The 6,000-nt window shown below is 39.5% G+C and overlaps 1 protein-coding gene across 7 annotated transcripts in view; it reads left to right on the top strand.

Annotated features, from left to right (window-relative positions):
• Positions 1-2,730: 2,730 nt before the first annotated feature.
• The window catches only part of KCNMB1 (potassium calcium-activated channel subfamily M regulatory beta subunit 1), a gene marked incomplete at its 3' end in the record, with an annotated part of 96,511 nt that continues 93,241 nt past the window's right edge, over positions 2,731-6,000 (top strand). Inside the window, exons 1-2 of one of the 7 annotated variants that reach the window (XM_084636960.1) lie at positions 2,736-2,907; positions 4,751-4,869. Of the gene's footprint in view, positions 3,019-4,750; positions 4,938-6,000 lie in introns of those variants that run through there. The other 6 variants (XM_084636958.1, XM_084636963.1, XM_084636962.1 and 3 more) reach the window with 6 other exon arrangements.

Genomic DNA, 6,000 nt, shown 5'->3' with positions numbered 1-6,000 from the left:
AGTGAAATGCCTTCACGTATGGATTGATTTTTCCCCCCTAAAAGATCTGCCCTAGAAATAATTTTTGGGAATTCTATAGCCTGTGTTATACAAGAAATCAGACTAGATGATCACAATGGGCCCTTCTGGCCTTGGAATCTATGCTTCAAACTAAAATCAGCCTGAGTGCATTAGTCTGTGGACATGATGAGATTGCGATGAAGAGAAAGGACAGCAAGAAATGAAGATTCGTCAGTTTTAAAGCTAGTGGAGACCACTGTGATTATCTACTCTGACCTCCTGCATAACACCAGCCAAAAACCTCACCCAGTGTTTTTCTGCATCAAGCCCTTAACTTCCATTTGAGCTATACCATGTATTTAAGAAAGATATCCAGTCTTAATATGAAGTAGTAAATAGTGGAGAATCCACTACTGTCATAAATATAAAGGGAAGGCTAACCACCTTTAAATCCTTCCTGGCCAGAGGAAAAACCCTTTTACCTGTAAAGGTTTAAGAAGCTAAGATAACCTCACTGGCACCTGACCAAAATGACCATGAGGAGACAAGATACTTTCAAAGCTGGGGGGGGGGGGGAACAAAGGGTCCTGTCTGTCTGTGTGATGTTTTGTTGGGAACAGAAAAGGAAGGGAGTCTTAGAATTTAGTAAGTAATCTAGCTAGATATGCGTTAGATTTCTGTTTTGTTTAAATGGCTGGTAAAATAACTGTGCTGAATGGAATGAATATTCCTGTTTTTGTGCCTTTTTGTAACTTAAGGTTTTGCCTAGAGGGAATCTCTGTTTTGAATCTAATTACCTTGTAAGGTATTCACCATCCTGATTACAGAGGTGATTCTTTTACTTTTTCTTTAATTAAAATTCTTCTTCTAAGAACCTGATTGCTTTTTCATTGTTCTTAAGATCCAAGGGTTTGGGTCAGTGTACACCTATGCAAATTGGTGAGGATTTTTATCAAGCCTTCCCCAGGAAAGGGGGTGTAGGGCTTGGGGGGATATTTGGGGGGGGAAGATGTCTCCAAGTGGGCACTTCCCCTGTTCTTTGTTTAACACGCTTGGTGGTGGCAGCATAAGGTCCAAGGGCAAAAGGTAAAAGTTTGTACCTTGGGGAAGTTTTAACCTAAGCTGGTAAGAATAAGCTTAGGGGGTCTTTCATGCAGGTCCCCACATCTGTACCCTAGAGTTCAGAGTGGGGAAGGAACCTTGACAACTACTTTTCTAAGTAAGTTTCTTCTAATGGTTTTACCCTCACTGTTAAAGATTTGCACCTTATTGCTCGTCCAAATTGTATAACTTCAGCTTCCAACACACTGGATTGTTACTTTATGAAGCATGTTATGACTTTTTCTGCTATATTAAAAAGAGTAGTTTACCATCAGAAATCTCCTCTCCATGTAGATACTTGAAGACCATAATCAAGTCACCTCTAAGTCATAATCAAGTCACCTTGGATAAACTAAATACCGGTAGTTTGAGCTTCTTTAGTCTCTCACTAGAAGGCATGTTTTCTAGACCTCATTGTTTAAAGCTTTTTTCTGAACCAATTTTTTCAACATCTTTTTGGACACCTAAACTAGACACAGTAATCCAGAAATAGTCTCAGTGAAGCTGTGTATAGAAGTAAAACCACCTTCTTGCTCCTACTTAATATCTCCCTGCTTATATTTCCAAGTCTCACATTCATCCTTTAAGTTATAGCATCACACTGGGAGTTAGATAAAAGCATTACAAGAAAAAATTGATTTTGCTGAACTCTGCTCTGATTTACACTGCTGCAATGCCATTGTCCATTAGCTCAACTCTGACCAAAATCAATGGAAACAAAAAATGATTAGTAGCTGGTGGCTTTTCTGTGGCCTATGTGGAAAGAATTGTCAGACTTAACTCAAGACCTACTGGACAATAAGGTGTCAACATAAAAAAGAATATTTGCAACACTGTTGCCACTAAAGCACTCTTCCTGAAAGTGTCAACTCAGCATGACTTTCCAAGATTAAGACTCAGGCACATTGGAAGGGAAAGCTGGTGTTACTGCTGTCTGCACTATGCTGATTGTGTGTAGAACTCGTTTCATTCTGAATCAATATGTTTCTTATTACTTGTCTAAATTCTCTGAAGGCCTAATTTTCAAAATATTACGAAGCGAAGCATGACTGTGTGGTATATTAAATACGCACATAGTGCAATTCTGCATCTAAATTTTGTGCATGTAGAGATCCAGATAGGCATCTACCTCTAGAGCACTGCTTGCATATGCAACAGTAATCACATGCTCAGTTTTTACGTACAGCCCTGGCATTTTGATCTTTAGAAAAGATCAGGCTCCTTTAACTCCAAAAATAAAACTTAAATGCAGTTAGCTAACTTCAGAATAGTGAATACAAGTTCAGATTACTTTACTTTTCTTGCCCATGGGTGTAATGTATCATTTTTTTTAAAAAAAACTGTCATTGGTAGCAGGGTCATTACTTTTAGATTGAACACAAAGGGCCCAATTCTCTTTTATACTAAAGTCAATTTCTAGTGCCCTGGCAGTGTAAAGAGAACATAAGCAGACCTGCTTTGAATTACCTTTACATGGCCAGAGCACAGGAAAGGAGCTTTAGTGGAAACGAGAGTCAAGCCTCTGAACATTGTGGCTTTCTACTTTTCAGCAATTAATCTTAAAAGGACTGCATCCATTCATACCTTACCATTTATGGTAACAGTAATCTTCATAATAGGGAAATAAGCTCAGAGTTCAGCCACAGCAAAACAAACCCAGAGGAGTCCTGGAAGGGAAAGCTTTTAACTCTAGGTTTTGCTGTTTCATCACTGGTGTGGAAAGGTTTTCACCTACCAGGATCAGTTAAACAACAGAAACTATGTCATGAGCTAAAGACTCTGAAAGAGCAGCATCTGCCAGTGACTGTAAGTACCACTGAGAAAGTTTTGCCTTAGGAATGTGTGGGACAGCCTTTGAGAAGAAACAGCTTTTATAAATATACAGGACCGCTTCTGGACACACAGCTAACTTTTAAGGTAGGGGGAAAGCCGTTATCTAGTTTTCATCTTTCAGATATACATCATAAAGTTATTTCAATATTTCAATTCGCATGATGCTAATAGCTTGTGAATAACACAACGTGGGGGAACTGCTGCTCTTTCAGGGCCAGTACTTATTAGCAAATGTCCTTAGCATCAGGAGCACTGCGACTGGGCTTTTCAAAGAGCTTAAGGGAGTTGGGCGCCTTAAAGGGAACTGGGCACCTATCTCAGACTTCTTTGAAATTCCAGTCTCAAATGGCCAAATAGGGTGCAGAATCATATTAGGGAGCGTTCAGAAGAAATACATTAGAGATACCAGACTGAATAAGAGCAGTTGTTCAAATTATTATATAAAGCATTAGAAATCAGAGCTAACCAATTGTTACTCCCTGACATCTCACTCCTACTTTACAGTTTTTGACATAAGAAATATCCAGCTTTTTCCTCCAGTCTAATTTTGTCATGTGAACAATGCTTTAATCACATTATCAAATTTACACCCCATGGATGTCAAACATGGTATAAACTGGTAGTGGTTTAGCTACCCAGGTCTCTATATGGTGGGGAGATATAAAACTATGTGTCTTTTCTCCTTTGGTTCAGCATCACCCTTTACTGTAAATACCAGATACACAGAATGGGATCGGAAACTTAATTTGCTTTCTTGTAATAGTTTTACTTTTGATTTCAAGGGGTTGTAATTGGGTCTCTCAGGAATGGGGACTGCTGTGACTCAATATTATGGGCAAAACAATCTAACAGAGACTAGCAAGCAAAAGAGGGCTTGGAGATGCAAAAGTAGGGAAAGGAAAATTTGAACATCAGTCCAAAATCTTGAACATCAGTCCAAATACCCAAGCCAGGACACACTACATGAAGGTGCCCAGGACATGAGGTGGGGAGCAGGCCAGGAGGTCACAGTAGGCCAGAGGGCAGTACATGGAAGGGAAAGGACCCAAACTGGTTTAAAAATCTATACACTAAAAACAAGAGAGCACATTTTGAATTATGGGTCCATAATTCCATTTCAAGATGCTGGTGACTGTACAGGCTCCAATAGCTTTGCTGTCAAGAGTTAAGCCCCCCACCACACACAAACACACAGAAACAAACGACTCCTACCTGAATGTATGGCTCTATGATTCTATACAGATTGTTTCTCCTTATTTACTTGTTATTTATTCTATCCATGAACTGCATTACCAATAAACCGGCAATAATCTCTCTGAGGTCACTAAATGGAGCCTTCTTCCTAGGAGGCCAGGGAAAGTGGCACTTCTCTTTTTAATGCAGGCCAGAACAGAGTACTCCAAGGGCTATAAAACCGGATGGCTGTTAAAGAGTTAACATTTTAGATAATAAATAGATGGCTATTTACAAACAGCTCTCAAAGTGGCTTCTTGATTAAATTCAGACTCACAGAGCAGCTGTGTAATTCAGGGAAATTAGAGGCTATTAGGTCAGGGCCTATTTAGAGTATTATTAGTTAATCATCATAGATCCAAATGACCACTACGCACATTGGTGTAATGCAATATAACATCCACAGCCGCTGTTCATTTAAAAGCTAAATGTTTATAGGAAATTCAATGAATGGTGCAGGACAAGGTTCCTCTATTAGCGATTAACTCTGTTAGTATTTACTGCCTACCTCAGTTCCACACTAAAGAGGCTTCACCAAGGGAGCCAGTGGAGGAGGTCAATTTCTCCTTCTTTGCTCTGACAGGTGTCTGTGAGTGCTGTGGACTCTTATCACTCGTGATTTCTGCATCAAATCGAGGAGCAGCATGGATTAACCAGGAAGGGAGTTTCATCCTTAATCAAGGAAGGTCACAGGAACAAAAGGTCCCTGAAGAAAAGGAGGAGGGGGGAGTTTCCCCATCGAAGATAAAAAGTCTACTAATCAAATTTGGGTATTCAGCTCCAAACCCATCCCTAGTATTATCACCAGCGGCTGTCACCGTGGTGATTATACGTTGACATTGTACAGCGAATGTACTGTATAATTTAACTAGACGGAACAAAAAGATTGGCAGGGGGGGATCATGAAAAGCTTATATTTTCCTAATAGTTATGAAGGCACCCTAGCAGCTTCAGAATTATGGCTACACTGAAGCAGGACTTAAATCCACATGTGCTCCCCTTCAGTGTCTCCAGATTTAAAACAGTAACTCTTCCCAGGCCAATTAAATTTTTCATATTTCATTTGTCAAATATTTACTAACTTTGGTAGAGGAAACACTTAGAAATTAGCCTTTTTTGAGGTTGCTCCTGATAGAATAGTTCAGAATAAAATAAGGAACATAAATATGAATCAGAGTTTATGATGTGCCATAATTAACTCTTTGGAGACAGTGGGAAAATTTATATTACGTAATATCACCCTTCTACACACGTGTGTACAGACGCACGTGTGCAGGCACAGAGAGCACCTTCATTTGTCTTCCAAACCAGAAAATGGAGGGTTTTTATCATTAACAAGAACTAGTAAAACATCTGAATGGTTATTTGTATACGCAAGGGGTTTAAAAAAATAAGTATATCAGGTCAATGTCACTGAACTTTACTGTCCCATCTTACATCCCCAGCTTTTCTTCAGGGGGGTTTCTATATACACGCTAAGTGTGGTTTTACAATTTTTGCTACATCATCTCTTCATCCACTCACTCAATTTATACGCATAAAAAAAGGACAAAGGAACTTTTCAGTTTTAGGGACCAGATTCTCAGCTGGTATAAACAGGTGAAAGCAACACAAGAGTCAATGGAGCTACTCTGGATAACGCTGCCTGGGGATCTGGCCCATCACATGGTGCTTGTAGAAGTGCTGTCTGATGGTTTTAGAGGAGTCTTTCCTGTTAACGTTCCTTGCATAATTTATCATTTGTTTGTTTTGGGGTGGAGCAGAAATGTATCTGAACTGCTTTGGGAATTTTGAGAGGCAGGATTGTGCAGCAGTTAGCATAGGAGAACTGAA

The sequence above is a fragment of the Lepidochelys olivacea genome (genome assembly GCF_965140295.1).
Source record: "Lepidochelys olivacea isolate rLepOli2 genome assembly, chromosome: 8".
In the NCBI taxonomy this organism is placed as follows: Eukaryota; Metazoa; Chordata; order Testudines; family Cheloniidae; genus Lepidochelys; species Lepidochelys olivacea.
Note: the sequence above shows the minus strand (reverse complement) of the source record. Positions and strands in the feature narration are given on the sequence as shown.